Below are 17,645 nucleotides of genomic sequence, written 5' to 3' on the forward strand. Positions count from 1 at the left end.
TCTTCAGTGTTGATGGCTAGCAAATGTTCTCACCGACAATATTGTTTTTATACCAAGAACAGCAGGAAGTGACATCATCCACAGGTGTGTTGAATTACTATAAGGTCTAGTGTGACCCAGGAAGTACTTTGAAGTCAAGAGTCCATTCTTAAGTCAAAATGACCTAAATATACAAATACAAAATGTAGATAATAGATACAAAAACATAAAATTGTTATACTAGAAACAAAACCAAAATTGACATCTAATATGTATGGCTAGATAGGTACATTCTAATGCCTTATTCATTTTCAATATAAACAATAAACAAGAACCCTAGGGTAAATAAGTCCGCCCTTTGGCTTACAGTCAAACTCTTTTTTTGAGCCTCGTAATAAAGAGGAAACCCGATGAAAAAACTAAAGTCAAAATTACCTCAATATACAGATGGTAAATGTAGATATAAGATTAAAATTAAAATTGTTGTGTTGGAAACAAAAAACATAAATCAAAATAGCAAAAACATCTAGTATGTATGGCTAGATAGATACACTACAATGCCTTATTCATTTTATATAAATAAACCATAAACAACAAAAACTAAACAAGAAACCCATTGGGTAAATAAGTCTGCCTTTATATATGGCTAGATAGATACACTCTAATGCCTTATTCATTTATAAATAAACAATAAACAAGGGGAGGTGACAGGGGGAGGTGACAGACATAAGCTACTTTTGCAAAGGGAATGTTATTTTATTCACCTCTTTAATTGTATAGAACCAAGAGGTATGAATGAAGAGAACTTGTTGACCTGCTTCCTTTAAATACTTTTCCCATTAAGGCCGATTATTAGTTTTATAGTATCCTTAGAAAGAAGTATGCCGGGTTCAGTAAATACGAGTAAGATCAATTTAGCCCAACAAATAAGTTTATTTTAAGCAATAGGTATCTACGTAACACAAGGGAGTATTAATGATTAGACTATAGATCTATTTTAAAGAGCCATTAGTAAGTCTAACAACCTTCAGACACACTGAACAGGTGGAGTTTTTTTTCCTTATTTTCCTTTTTTTCCGCTTTATTACGAGGCTAAAAAAAAAGAGTTTGAATTTACGCCTAATGGCAGACTTATTTACCCAAGGGTTTCTGGTTTACTTTTGATTGTTTATGGTTTATTTATATAAAATGAATAAGGTATTAAGAGTGTATCTATCTAGCCATACATAATGGCGGACTTATTTACCCAAGGGTTTTTATTGTTTATTGTTTATTTATATAAAATGAATAAGGCATTAGAGTGTATCTAGCCATACATAATGGCGGACTTATTTACCCAAGGGTTTCTGGTTTACTTTTTATTGTTTATTGTTTATTTATAAATGAATAAGGCATTAGAGTGTATCTATCTAGCCATATATAAAGGCAGACTTATTTACCCAATGGGTTTCTTGTTTAGTTTTTGTTGTTTATGGTTTATTTATATAAAATGAATAAGGCATTGTAGTGTATCTATCTAGCCATACATACTAGATGTTTTTGCTATTTTGATTTGTTTTTTGTTTCCAACACAACAATTTTAATTTTAATCTTATATCTACATTTACCATCTGTATATTGTGGTAATTTTGACTTTAGTTTTTTCATCGGGTTTCCTCTTTATTACGAGGCTCAAAAAAAGTTTGACTGTAAGCCAAAGGGCGGACTTATTTACCCTAGGGTTCTTGTTTATTGTTTATATTGAAAATGAATAAGGCATTAGAATGTACCTATCTAGCCATACATATTAGATGTCAATTTTGGTTTTGTTTCTAGTATAACAATTTTATGTTTTTGTATCTATTATCTACATTTTGTATTTGTATATTTAGGTAATTTTGACTTAAGAATGGACTCTTGACTTCAAAGTACTTCCTGGGTCACACTAGACCTTATAGTAATTCAACACACCTGTGGATGATGTCACTTCCTGCTGTTCTTGGTATAAAAACAATATTGTCGGTGAGAACATTTGCTAGCCATCAACACTGAAGAAGGAACATTACAGTTCCGAAACATGTTTGTTTCAGGCTGCGATTAAATATACCAAAATCTGAGTGCTGGTCCAAGCGTATTGCTTTCTTTTTCTATTCTGTTAGAAGATAAAAAAAAATTGAACTCTTGATATTTTAGTTGTTTGTACTTGTTTAATTTGATAAACATGTTTGTTGATGTTCAACAGAATATTTGTCGGAACTGTACTTTTCTGTCCAATGTGTTTTTTTCTATATGTCTTGTAAACAGGCAGCTCATGAAAAAATGATAGAGTCTCATAGTGCTTTACCTGTACAAATAAAGGACAAATGCATAAATAAAATAAAGATATATGCCTCAACTTGTACTGATGAAACCCCCATTCACCTGTGAATGATCTTCTATTACAACATGTAGAAGTGAATGACTGTTCATGTCTATAGCACCACCTTGATTTATACAGTCCACATAATACAATTAAAAGGTTTTAGCGAATAATGAGGTGTCCAATGTTGATCATTAAAAAATTATGAAATATATAAATCAATTAGAAATATGAGCAATAGGTTCAGTAATTGCTTTGAAAGATGAGGATCCAGGTTGTTGGGTCCAGATGACTTCATCAATATCTTTCAGAACTTGACTGATCTCCACTGGAAATAGGTCTAAAACAAAGGGCTCTCTAGGTTGGTCTGTACAGGATAGAGGTTCACACAACTAATGAGAGCTTAGAGACCCTGCTGCATACAGTATGTATTAAAAACAGACCCAGCTGATATAAAATGCTCATTAAAGTGCCCAACAATATCATCCTTGCTCTTCATTTAAGTTGAGTCACTAAAGTGCCTTCAGGAAGGCCTGAAGTGGAACTGGAACAATGATTTGATCTGTTTCCAAAATAGATTTTAAATAATATTCGGACTCTGATACCCTAGTCCGGATTGTGCATGTATAGCGCTAATGCAGTCCAGTCTGCAGGGGAGTTGGTGTATCTAGCTATGGTCCAGAAGTGCAGAAATCCTTAAAATAATTTAAAATTAAAAGAAAATGTTAAAGATGTATTTTTAGCGTTTTTCCAGCTTTATTGGTCAGACATGACCGACAGAGAAGAGGGAGCACGGGAGAAGATGTGGGAGAGGACATGACCGACAGAGGAGAGGGAGAACGGGAGAAGATGTGGGGGAGGACATGACTGACAGAGGAGAGGGAGAACGGGAGAAGATGTGGGGGAGGACATGACCGACAGAGGAGGGAGAACGGGAGAAAATGTGGGGAGGACATGACCGACAGAGGAGAGGGAGAACGGGAGAAGATGTGGGGGAGGACATGACCGACAGAGGAGAGGGAGAACGGGAGAAGATGTGGGGAGGACATGACCGACAGAGGAGAGGGAGAACAGTAGGTGTGGGGGAGGACATGACCGACAGAGGAGAGGGAGAACGGGAGAACGGGAGAAGATGTGGGGGAGGACATGACCGACAGAGAAGAGGGAGAACGGGAGAAGATGTGGGGGAGGACATGACCGACAGAGGAGAGGGAGAACGGGAGAAGATGTGGGGGAGGACATGACCGACAGAGGAGAGGGAGAACGGGAGAAGATGTGGGGAGGACATGACCGACAGAGAGGGAGAACGGGAGAAGATGTGGGGGAGGACATGGCCGACAGAGGAGAGGGAGAACGGGAGAAGATGTGGGGGAGGACATGACCGACAGAGGAGAGGGAGAACGGGAGAAGATGTGGGGAGGACATGACCGACAGAGGAGAGGGAGAACAGTAGGTGTGGGGGAGGACATGACCGACAGAGGAGAGGGAGAACGGGAGAACGGGAGAAGATGTGGGGGAGGACATGACCGACAGAGAAGAGGGAGAACGGGAGAAGATGTGGGGGAGGACATGACCGACAGAGGAGAGGGAGAACGGGAGAAGATGTGGGGGAGGACATGACCGACAGAGGAGAGGGAGAACGGGAGAAGATGTGGGGAGGACATGACCAACAGAGGAGAGGGAGAACGGGAGAAGATGTGGGGGAGGACATGACCGACAGAGGAGAGGGAGAACAGTAGGTGTGGGGGAGGACATGACCGACAGAGGAGAGGGAGAACGGGAGAAGATGTGGGGGAGGACATGACCGACAGAGGAGAGGGAGAACAGGAGAAGATGTGGGGGAGGACATGACCAACAGAGGAGAGGGAGAACGGGAGAAGATGTGGGGGAGGACATGACCGACAGAGGAGAGGGAGAACGGGAGAAGATGTGGGGGAGGACATGACCGACAGAGGAGAGGGAGAACGGGAGAAGATGTGGGGAGGACATGACCGACAGAGGAGGGAGAACGGGAGAAAATGTGGGGGAGGACATGATCGACAGAGGAGAGGGAGAACGGGAGAAAATGTGGGGGAGGACATGACCGACGGAGGAGAGGGAGAACGGGAGAAGATGTGGGGGAGGACATGACCGACAGAGGAGAGGGAGAACAGGAGAACATGTGGGGGAGGATATGACCGACAGAGGAGAGGGAGAACAGTAGGTGTGGGGGAGGACATGACCGACAGAGGAGAGGGAGAACGGGAGAAGATGTGGGGAGGACATGACCGACAGAGGAGGGAGAACGGGAGAAAATGTGGGGGAGGACATGACCGACAGAGGAGAGGGAGAACGGGAGAAGATGTGGGGAGGACATGACCGACAGAGAGGGAGAACGGGAGAAGATGTGGGGGAGGACATGGCCGACAGAGGAGAGGGAGAACGGGAGAAGATGTGGGGAGGACATGACCGATAGAGGAGAGGGAGAACGGGAGAAGATGTGGGGGAGGACATGACCGACAGAGGAGAGGGAGAACAGGAGAACATGTGGGGGAGGATATGACCGACAGAGGAGAGGGAGAACAGTAGGTGTGGGGGAGGACATGACCGACAGAGGAGAGGGAGAACAGGAGAAGATGTGGGGAGGACATGACCGACAGAGGAGGGAGAACGGGAGAAAATGTGGGGGAGGACATGACCGACAGAGGAGAGGGAGAACGGGAGAAGATGTGGGGAGGACATGACCGACAGAGAGGGAGAACGGGAGAAGATGTGGGGGAGGACATGACCGACAGAGGAGAGGGAGAACGGGAGAAGATGTGGGGAGGACATGACCGACAGAGAGGGAGAACGGGAGAAGATGTGGGGGAGGACATGGCCGACAGAGGAGAGGGAGAACGGGAGAAGATGTGGGGAGGACATGACCGACAGAGGAGAGGGAGAACAGTAGGTGTGGGGGAGGACATGACCGACAGAGGAGAGGGAGAACAGTAGGTGTGGGGAGGACATGACCGACAGAGGAGAGGGAGAACAGTAGGTGTTTTAAAATCAGTCATAAAACTATAGGTCAAGATCAACTGTTCACTGTTGGCAGGTTGTTACTCTTGAGACATCCTAATCATTAGTAGATATTGTCCAAATTAAATCTAAGGTATTTTTAAACTTGTTAGCCACGTTCCCTGGTCATATTCAATCAATCAAACTTTAATAATACGCTGGTGATTCTTTAAGCTTCTAGCGTGAACGAAGCTCTTCTCACACTGGTCACAGGGATAGAGCTTCGCTCCTGTATGCATGTTCTGGTGTCTCTTTAAGTTACTAATGTGTCTGAAGCTCTTCTCACACTGGTCACAGGGATAGAGCTTCTCTCCTGTATGCATGTTCTGGTGTGTCTTTAAGTTACTAATGTGTCTGAAGCTCTTCTCACACTGGTCACAGGGATAGAGCTTCGCTCCTGTATGCATGTTCTGGTGTCTCTTTAAGCTACTAATGTGTCTGAAGCTCTTCTCACACTGGTCACAGTAGTAGGGCTTCTCTCCTGTATGAATACGCTGGTGTCTCTTTAAGGCTCCAGACTCACTGAAGCCTTCCCCACACTGGTCACAGTGGTAGGGCTTCTCTCCTGTATGAATACGCTGGTGTCTCTTTAAGTTTCCAGACCGACTGAAGTCTTCCCCACATTGGTCACAGTGGTAGGGCTTCTCTCCTGTATGAATACGCTGGTGTGTCTTTAAGTGTCCAGACTCTCTGAAGTCTTCCCCACATTGGTCACAGTGGTAGGGCTTCTCTCCTGTATGAATACGCTGGTGTGCCTTTAAGTCTCCAGAGCGACTGAAGCTCTTCTCACATTGGTCACAGCAGTGAGGCCTCGACTCAGCCATTACTGTATTTGTTGTTGGGGAACAATTGTATCTGGAATAGAGAGAAACATTGCAATGAAGATTTCAGATTGTGTTTAGGTTGAATTTGTAGTTCCAAAAATAGTAGAATCTGTAATTCCATATTGCACTGTTTATATATTTAGTTTTGGTCTGATGTGTGGGTTGGAGTTTAGTAACCCACACAGCAGAGAAACATGTGCAGTATGGGCAGTGCAGTATCAAGCAGGGCTCTCTTGCCTAGAGGTCACCGTTTGGTGGCATTACAGATTCTACCTTTGAAAGTGAATCTGCTCCATGGATGGGTATTGAAAACTGTTGACATGAGTGTGCTCTCCCGTCATCCTTATCCCAATATCCCAGTGTGAGTGGGGACTAGGGGTGTAACGATTCAACCTCACAACGATTCGATTACGATTCTTCAGGCAACGATTCAATGCATCATGAAATCTCTTCATTTGACCACGATTAGATTCGATTTGATACATTTTCTATCAGTTAATTCCCCAAACATTTTTGAATACACAAATGTCGCTGGGGGAACTGATTCACTCAGCATGAATGGACTATAGGTCAATAAGAATACACAATTCTTAAAAACAAATTTAAAACAAATTTTTCCCCCGATTAATTTAGATTATAAATCGATTCTAACATATTCAAATGAATCGAACACATTAGAATCGATGCATTTTGATTAATCGATGTATCGTTACACCCCTAGTGGGGACTGATTCATTCATTGACACCAGCTGAGTGATTGACTGATTTGACACCAGCTGAGTGAGATATGTGACCTTTCACAAAATGTTGCTTCCTTGAAACACAGATCCTGTCTGACAGCGTTTTATTCCTTTTTTTTTTTATTTTTTTTATATATAACTTTCTTTATTGGAAGAGTTTTCAAAATTATGCAGAGAGTTATACATATTATACATCTTCAATTTCTTTCTCCCCCCCCCCCCCCCCATTTCCCTTTCCTATCCCCTAACCCCACCGCCCCCCCACGAAGAGCGACAACAAACATACATATAATACACGAAAATACAAAATAAAAATGTGACAGAAAAATGAAAAGAAAAAAAACCTATGATACTAATATAACTGAGATGAAAAGACAAAACATTTTAACCCTTTCACTGCCACACGGCAGAAGGTTAACCCTTTACTATCACACAACCGACGGCGATGCTCCATCATTAGCATCATTAGCTCCACATCCGCGGAGCTAATGATGCTAATGATGGAGCATCGCCGTCGGTTGTGTGATCGTAAAGGGCTAACCTTCCGTATTGTCACAGTGAAAGGGTTAACCTTCTGTCGTGTGGCAGTGAAAGGGTTAAGAAATAAATAAAAATAGGGAAAAAACATAGGGGGGGGGGGGGGGGGGGACTCAGTCGTCACAACCAGGCAGGGATGTCAAGGATTCTATGTGCTTTAAAAGGGGTCTCCAAGTCTTCTCAAAGGTATTCAGGGAGCCAGTAGGGCCTTTGAGGGAGAATCTGAGCTTTTCAAGATTAATAGATACAAGATACTTTTAATGCCACACAACGATGGTTGGTGGTGGTAATTGTTTGCGGTACAGATTGTTAAACACTGGTTACATCAACATGAAACAGACATCAAACATCAAAAACGCCCCCCCCCCCCCCCTCCCACTCCCCACAATAAATACATATATACATAAATACATACAGGACAGTCACGGTAACAGTGTCAGTCAGTGACAGATGCTTGCCAGTCTGTGCAAAGGGGGGCGGGCCAGGGTGTTCAGTGTTCGGACTGCTGTGGGGAAAAAACTGTTTGTGAAGCGTGTGTGTCTGGTTAGAATGGACCTGTAGCGACCTGAGGGCATGTGCTGGAATAAGTGGTGTGCTGGGTGAGAGGGGTAGTTCCTTAACCCACCTATTGTGAGATGGAGGTTGAGTATGTTTCCACTTAAGGGGAGACACTGCAGGTGAATAGGGTAAAAAAATTAACTAATATATATCACAATGAAACTTCCCCAGTTGATTACTTATATTAAGACAAGACTTTTTTGTATTACAAGTTTTCTGAAATTGTATGTTTAAATATGCAAATGAGGCATGATCTACTTAAATATGCACTAATTTGCATATAATTCCAGGACAGAAATCTGAACATTGGATAAAGCCATTTTCAAAATTATAGTTTCATTTTGTTGACATATTAGAGCCAAAGGTTATTACAGAGGGGATTTTGGATATCTCTTTTTATCACTCCATAAATCAAAAAATATTCCATTCAGTCCATTTTTATGGTAAAATTCCATATTTCGCCATGTTTTTAGGAATAAAATGTGATATAAATCAGGGTATGAATGCGATATCAACAAACCCTTCTGTAAATACCTTCAGAACATAGATATGAATAGAACTGGAAGGTTTGGTGTATGTGAGTGCTACTGAAGTGGAGATTTCTGGCTCAGAGTATGAGGAAAAACTCTTAAAACTCATTTTTGGGAAAACGCCTTTAAAGTTCTGTATTGTAAAATGCCATACCTTTTTTTTTTAAACAGATATTTACAAACACAATACCTAATCAAACCATTAGTAATAGACAACCTAAACACATGCCTGATAACTGAATAATAATAATAATGATGTTATTGAACTGAACAGAACTACACACAGGCTACAAACAGTGTAGTACATTGTAGTACCCCCTAATAGGCAAAAAATATTTGAATAGATATCACTATGAAACTTTCCCAATTTGTTATGTACATATAAACTAAGAAAAAATATATTGCAAGTTTTCTGAAATGTATGTTTATATATGCAAATGAGGCACTTCCCCATTAAATATGTGCACATTTATGGATGCAATAAGGCAAAATGATGTAAAATAAACAACTAAATGTGTGTTATTGACGTTTTATTGTCACTAGTTTCATAGAAGACATGTTTAGGAAGCAAAATATAACAAAATCTCAAAATCAACAAAAAAAGTATATTTGACTATTCACCTGCAGTGTCTCGCCTTAAAAAGAATAAGTCGCCTGGCCAATAAAGTGGAGAAGGCAAGAACAGGATGTGATATTTTGGAGGGTAGAGGCTGCAGAGGAACACCGAACAAGGCCACGAGAGGATCAGGGGTGATAGTAAGGTTGTAGGCTGTGCCCATAGTTTAAAAAATGTCAGACCAGAATGTGGCAAGGCTGGGGCAGGACCAGAACATGTGGGTGTGATCGGCAGGGGATTGTTTGCATCATTATTCCTTCTTTCTGTATATAATGTGTAGTCTGTGTTAGGATTGTCATGGTGTCTAGCCAATACACATACAATAGCCGACATTCAATAAAAAACTGATCAGCATTAGCTAAAATACTGTACACAACCCAATGGACAGTTATCTGCAATATGTCATTGTGGTTGTTACTGTAGAAATATACCTTTACATATACAAGAGAAATAAACAACAGATTAAAAATATTAGATGGCATATTTAGACAGAAAATAAGAGAGGCTCTGCAATGCCATGGAAACAATCAAATAAATAATTGTACTTACTGATGTTGTGGTATCAAAAGTCTGATATGTTATCAGAAGCAAGTTTTGATCCAGTACAGAATGTGTTCTGCCACAGAGAGGGGTTCAAGTAAACCAGCAGACTATTCAGTCTTTTTGGGAAGAAACATTTTGTGAAGGGTCACATATACACTCAGCTGGTGTCAATGAATCAATCAGTCCCCACTCACACTAGGATATTGATGGAGGGAGAGCACACTCATGTCAACAGTTTTCAATACCCATGGAGCAGATTCACTTTCAAAGGTAGAGTACTTCAGTCTGGAAAACAGCCCTTTTCTTATACAACTGAGCCAATAGTTGAGCAGTTAGCAGCTTTGAACTGATTGGCCAATCAGAATAGACCCATCAAACAAACACAAGGTGATATTTCCTCTTATAATCATCTAGGAAGACAATTATTATGCTACACTTTGTACAATCACTATGTATGTGTGCAGTATTTGCACCTGCATATATATTTGTACTTTGTACTTTCATTATTTAAATCTTCTCTCTCTTACAAGATACTGGATGATCAGAATTTAGCCCAAATCTTTAAATATTGACATATTTCAGTTTCCAAATCAAACATAAACCTCAGTGGGACTTTTAAGTGTCTTTAGGAAATGTATTGATTTGATGTATTCCATGGTTTTTGATCAACATTGAGTCTGACCTTACTTACATTACATTACACATTAGATTACATTGGCTGGTGACTGAAATTGTGATTCTTGGATTATGCATCAGATTACAAAAAAAGGAATTTTGTCAGACCAAGATATTGTCTAACAGAGTAATCTGGTTGCAGATTTTATTTCAATAAAAAAATTTTAAAAAAATTGATAAACTGTTGATGTGATGTATTTTATATTTGATATTGATAAATTACATTGGAACATTGGGGCACTGTCAAACATGTATTGAGGTTCTTAAAGGGCACCAGTGATAAAGTGTTGTGTTACAGGAAGTGTAATTCTGATTTGAGATTACAGGCCTTCAGTGATGCTGACTGGGCAGCAGATGTTTATTTGTTTATTGTTTATTGTTATTTGCACTTACAAACATACATTCTGGAATAAAATAAGTAAAAGAAGAACAGTTCAAATGTGCAGGAAAGGTCAAAAAACCCAATGGCTAATAAGGGACCTCCCCTCTTAAACCTATATATGATAACTACACAAGATAAATCCCCCCCCCCCCCCACATTATGCACAAACACACATGCACATATCTCATATACACAGATACGTACAATACAGCATTATACAACTATTATAATGTAAACAAATTTAAATAAAAAGACTTCACACAAATACACATGAATACTACAGACTACAGGATCTGTAGTTCTTTTTTAAGCTTACTTTTAAATATATTTAAAGTGGAACATGTTTCTGTTAGATTTTGTATATCATTCCACATCACTGCACCTTGATAAACAAATGAGAATTTGGCAACAGAGGTCCTACAGAAAGGAATGCGTAAGTCTTTATTTCTTCTTGTGAGATGTGCATGATAATGAGAATTAAACTCAAAATAACAAATATTTTGAATATACTTAAATAAAGGAAGACCAATCACTTTGTACATAAGAACCCCTGTTTGGTACTTGTTGACCTCATAAATTGTGAGTAGTTGCCGTTGTTTAAATAATGGTTTGGTTGGGGCTAAATAAGAAGAGTTGGTTGCAATTCTTACAAAGGATTTCTGAGCTCTATGGATTGTTTGTAAGTAAGATGGGTAAGTGCTGGCCCAAATTATATTGCAGTAAGAGATGTGAGGATAAATTAAACTATAATACAAAGTTAGTAATGTGCTCTTTTTTTATTGGTTTTTAACCCTTTTTATAATGCCCAACGATTTTGAAACCTTTCTTGAAACCACTGCTATGGCGCGGCTCAGGTTAGTCGCCATTGGTTTTGCTCCGGAACGATTGTGCTTACTTTTAGTCATTTTGCAAATTTTTACTACCTTTTTTATAGAAACAACACTGGCGGGGACGTCATACGACCGCCAGGCACTTATTGACCTAAACTCCGGACTTAAAGAGGAGTTTATAGACACTTTATGCCAAGATTGGCCACCAGAGATCAGGCGGGACAGAGACAACGAAGGGGACAAAGGCGGCAGGACAAAGAAGAAACACAGGGGAAAGAGGAGCGGAATCAGATTAAGGTTAAAAAGATCTGCTTACCGTCCGGCAATCCCATCTATCTTTCTGGCGAATGCACGTTCGCTAGAGAGTAAGATGGATGATTTACAAGCGCAGGTCCGATTCCAGCGAGAGATGAGGGACTGCAATATCGTGTGTTTCACAGAGACCTGGTTGAAGCCAGCAACTCCGGATCATAGCGTCTCTCCCTCGGACTCCTTCACAGTCTTCCGAGCGGACCGCACAGAAGACTCCGGGAAGAGCATCGGCGGGGGTGTATGTCTCCTGACCAACAACGGCTGGGTAAACCCCAAGGAGATCAAGGTACTCTCCAGTTCATGCTCCCCGGACATGGAACATCTCTCCATTCAATGTCGTCCCTTCCACCTTCCACGAGAGTTTACCGCGGTAATCATGACTGCAGTATACATCCCTCCCCAAGCGAACGCCGCCAGGGCTCTGGCGGAGCTACACGATCATCTAAACACACATCAGATCAAACACCCAGACGCAGCCATGATCGTAGCCGGTGATTTCAACCAAGCGAATTTGAAGAAAGTGATGCCGTCCTTTTTTCAACACATCGCCTGCTCCACCAGAGGAGGAAACGCGCTCGATCACTGCTACACCCCGTTCAGAGCCGGATACAAGGCTGTACCGGCTCCACCATTAGCGGGAGCGACAAGCACGTCGGATCATGACGCCATTTTCCTGGTACCGGCTTACAAACAAAGATCACGTGACGCCGTCGTGTCACGTGAGGTAAAAAGATGGTCCGACCAATCAGAGGCCACGCTTCAGGACGCTCTCGAGGACGTCGACTGGGGAATGTTTGAGGGAAGCGCCAGTGACGTCAGCGAATTCACAGACACTGTTGTGTGCTTCATAACAACACTTTCTGATAGTATCGTCCCCACAAAGAAGGCGAGGGTCTTCCCGAACCAGAAACCATGGGTGGACAGTACTATCAGAGCAGCTCTGAAAACTCGCACCACTGTCTACAACCTGGGCAGAGAGTCAGGAAACATGGAAGAGTACAAGACAACAGTCTACACTCTGCGCAAGGCTGTTAAACTTGGGAAAAAGACGTATGCTGACAAGATGGAGGCACAAATGGCACAGAATGACACAAGAGGCTTATGGCGGGGACTGAGGATGATAACTGACTACAAAGTCAGCGCTCCCTCAATGGGGAGCGACGACGCCTCCCTCGCGGACCAGCTCAACACCTTCTACGCGCGGTTTGGTGCAAACAGCGGCGCCGCTAGCTCAACGGCTAGTGACGTCACTGGCGCGCCGGCTGTTGTGGAGGGGGGGGGGGGGGGGGGGCATCCGTGGGGGGGCGGGGACGCTCTCTCATTGACGGTACACAGTGTGAGAAGAGCATTTATGCAGGTGAACACCAGAAAGGCTGCTGGCCCAGATGGAATAACAGGACGCATACTTAAGTCCTGTGCTAACCAGCTAGCCCGTGTTCACCACCATATTTAATCGATCCCTGGAGGAGTCAGTGGTCCCTGCCTGCTTCAAGATGTCTACCATTATCCCGGTACCAAAGAAACCCTCCCCAACAGGTCTCAATGACTACAGACCGGTGGCACTCACCTCTGTGGCCATGAAATGTTTCGAGAGGCTGGTCAAGGATCACATTTGTGCCTCCCTCCCCAGTGATATGGACCCTATGCAATTTGCATACAGGCCAAACAGGTCCACTGACGATGCGGTCTCCCAAGTACTGCACAGCACCCTCTCTCACCTAGACCGTCAGAAGGGGGGCTATGTGAGACTGTTGTTCATTGACTACAGCTCAGCGTTCAACACCATAGTCCCCACCAGACTGGTGGACAAGCTGATCGAGCTGGGTCTGAGCTCCGCTCTGAGCGCCTGGATACTGGACTTTCTGAGTGAAAGGCCCCAGGCGGTCAGGGTGGGGGGTCAGACCTCCAACACCATCACCCTGAGCATCGGGTCCCCGGGGCTGTGTTCTGAGCCCCCTGCTGTACTCACTATACACACATGACTGTGTGGCCAAGTTCAGCTCCAACTCCATAGTGAAGTTTGCGGACGACACAGTGGTGGTGGGGCTAATCTCGGACAACAACGAGAAGGCCTACCAGGAGGAGGTTGAGGTACTGGAACGCTGGTGCCAGGACAACAGCCTGCTCCTGAACATTGGTAAAACCAAGGAGCTGATCGTGGATTATAGGAGAGGACAGCAGGAGACACACACACCTAGAGCTGCCGCGATTACCGCATTACCGCGGTATCGCTGTTACATCACGGCCACCGCAGAGTAGGCTGAATACCGCATCACTGCTGTTTTTTATAATAATAATAATAATGAAGTACCCTCCTCTCGTTGGGCTTTCGGCTCTGCAGATATACCCTACTCCTATATCGAGGTTCCAAGCGACCATATTGGGTACCAGAAAAGTCACGTGAAACATTGCAGACCACTGATTGGTCAGAAGAGAGACGCGTCACACGTTGGGAGCGTCCTGCAGTTTTTTACATCCTGAATGTCAGCCATTGATCAGAGCTCATCACAATACGGCTAATAACGTTAGCTTTAGCTCCCCGCCGGAGTGGACTACCATCGCTCATCAGGAGTACTAAACGAGACATAATGATTTTACTGTCTGCAACGAATGTTATAATAAAAGCCCTTCGTTCTATACACTTGTCTGATTGAAAACTTTATTAACAGACCGCAGAATGGGACAACTCAGCACGCTCTGAGCAAAGAAAGGAACTGAGATGGTCCGGTAAATACGCTGATGTTATTGAACGTATAACTATATAATGGTAATGCCACAAAACGAATGCCTTTATTATAAAGTAGTAACTTTATAGTAATAATAATAAGAAAGGGTCGGGGGGGTAACCACCCCTGCCCGCGACACCGAGTGAACGGCGCACGACCAGAGGGGAAACTTCGAATCCGTGTTTCACTTTCAATAACTAATGCGTGCTTGCCGAATCCCAAACAATATTTGTTGTGAAGGGCCAGATTAAACCGAATATATATATTTATTTATATATATATATTTAATTGTATTTGTATATTCTCTAATATTCCCTGATATCCCTTGTATATTCCTTGTACAATATGCATTGAATATCCATTCTAGCCTACCGAACATCCCATAATAGTCTCCATTCTACTATTGGTCGAGACCTTGGTGCCAGGCTGCCATACCCCTCAGACCCAGTTCAAACGTACCGCTCAACATGTACGAACAAGTCCTAGTTCCGCGTAGGAATCTGGCTACCGCACCACTAATGGGACTATTTGTTCATAGTGCGTATATATACTGCGCTACTAAAGTAGGACTTCCTTTTCAGTCTAGTTTCTTACCCTCCAATAGAGTCACAGACGTAAAGCCTCCCCGCGACGCCACGTGTGGGAGTAAGGCCAAGTTCGGCTTACCATCGGTATTGAGACATCGTGTATATTAATATTTGAATAGTCATATTTGGCACTATATCGTCGAGTTGGACGTAGTCTATTAAGCTAATAATAGTCTGTTAATATATAGTGCTTCGTGCGGTGAGAATACTACCGTAGTCAGTACCCCATCGTTTCGGGCAGAGAACTGGCTGCTTATCCAGGGTGGTTGACCCCACGTGAAGCTGCACCCGAGGAGCCCCAGAGCCGACGAGCGAGTGGACCTGTATACCGGATTATTCTACCGACGACAGCCCGCCTTCCCCGGCACGGATTATGCTTTGTATACGTTGATTATTCCATGGATAAAGACCCCCGACACTGCCGTGTGTTGGAACCCCCCCCCCCTGGAGAGGACGCAAGGTGAGGAGACGCTCTGCAAGACGAGGTCGCTTCACGTCTCTCCTCCGTGGACCGGAGGACGCCGGCCCACAAAGAGTCCACCTGCTTTCATCTGTGGTCCAAGGATCGCCGGCGCATTGAACGGCACTACAGTGGGTTCACCTGGGATACCCTTGGCCGGATGAGGCAGCCGGATTCTACCCCCCCCCCCTTCCTACTCCTGTCGGCTTACAAGCGACCGGATTAACCCCCCCTAGTGTATCCAGTCTATAATCATTAAAGTATCATTGCTATTATTCCTTAAACTATTCCAGGTCGTATATGTACCACCTGCGCCTTCAGAGATTGGACATTCTCTATTGATATACCGACGAATACTCTTGCCATAAAAGTGCATACTAATTCCCATTCATAAATGTGATTGATTTGATTAAGTGCTTGCTCTACACACCATCGCTGTGTAGAAATAAAGACCTATTTCTAATTCGTACATTTGTGTTGGATCCGTTTCATCTACGTGACAGTGTTCATCATAATATATTTATGCCGAGTACTGGGTGGCCGAATATTAAGTACAAAGGTAGTGGTAGTAAGTATCATATCTAGTAATACAGTCAGGGAATTGTACCCCTCAGTTACAATTGGTCCTTCGAGCCGGATGGTAATTAGTGTAATATTAATATAGTGTTATTAATATTGAAATGGCCTATGATGAACACTCCACGAAACGATCCTCCTAACCAACGCCCGCAGCGCGAACGACGGCTCCCTCAGTACTTAGAGGCTTACGCTGTCAGTCAACAACCTAGTCTTCTACTAACAGTAAACGCGGTAAAACTAGAAAGTAAAAGTATGTCTAACCCCAACGCCCAGACTACCCCGACCATAGAGGCCCCTACGGGTTCTAATGTAACTGACCAAGTTCACGGTGGGGACCAGTGGGAACCAGACATGACTTCACACCCCGCCAGTACTGAAGAAGTAGTCCCCGATGAGTCCCGGGAGGAATACAACGCTACCGAGACAGAACTCGGCACGGAAGAAGACGGGGAGAGCACCGTGGATAGAGCTCCAAGGCTCCGCAAGGAGTACCCCGAGGGAAGGCTCCCCTATACAACCGCCTTCTCCCAGCGAGGCAGAGAGGACCCTACAGCAGGCCTTCCTCATCAGCCTGAACGCCGCTGCTGAACGCGACCGACTGCAGATCCAGCAGCGGAGCGAAGAAGAGCATATACGTCTAGAAATAAGACGCATTCAGAGGGAAGAGAATGTGGCCCGAGACCGAGCAGACAGCCAGCGAGCAGCTGCTGGTGCTCTACGGGACGCAGAGCGCGACAGACAGCAAGCGCAACTAATAGAACAGCTGATCAGACGGACAACACCCTCTCCCTCCGCCAGAGGCTCCAGGAACTCGTCTAGACACACCTCCAGGGTGGCATCCCCTAGCCGAGTAAACAACCCTGAACTTGACCAACAGACGAGGTCTATACCCCCCACAGACCACCTCCCCCCACCGGTCCAAGCGAGACCTAGCAACCGGGAAGGAGCAGCATATCCTGTGGAGAGGCTAAACCAGAGACTACAAGCACTGGATGACCTAACTGAAGACGAAGAGGAAGAGGAGGAGAACCACGCCCGAAGACAGCACAGTACTCTACCGGACCAGGAGGTCCGGTACAGCCCAGGCTATACTCCCGCGGAGCTGCGCTACAGACCCCCGACTCTATACACGGGTGAGCACGACGCACGACCCGCACCGAGGAACAGCACCTGGACAAGCGGGCCATGGTACACTGCCGGTACCAGCCCATACCAAGGAGCGGGAGGAGACTCACCTAGGAGGCCTCTCCCCCAACGCTCGCCGATGTATCCACAGTCAGCGTCATACATTGGCACGCCTATGGTACCCGACTTCACCCAAGAGAACCGGGCCCAGTATACAGAACTCCGCATGTGTCTGGAGACCATGTTGGTGGATGTATTGGATGAACGC

This window comes from Notolepis coatsorum (assembly GCF_963971535.1).
Source record: "Notolepis coatsorum genome assembly, chromosome: 7".
In the NCBI taxonomy this organism is placed as follows: domain Eukaryota; kingdom Metazoa; phylum Chordata; class Actinopteri; order Aulopiformes; family Paralepididae; genus Notolepis; species Notolepis coatsorum.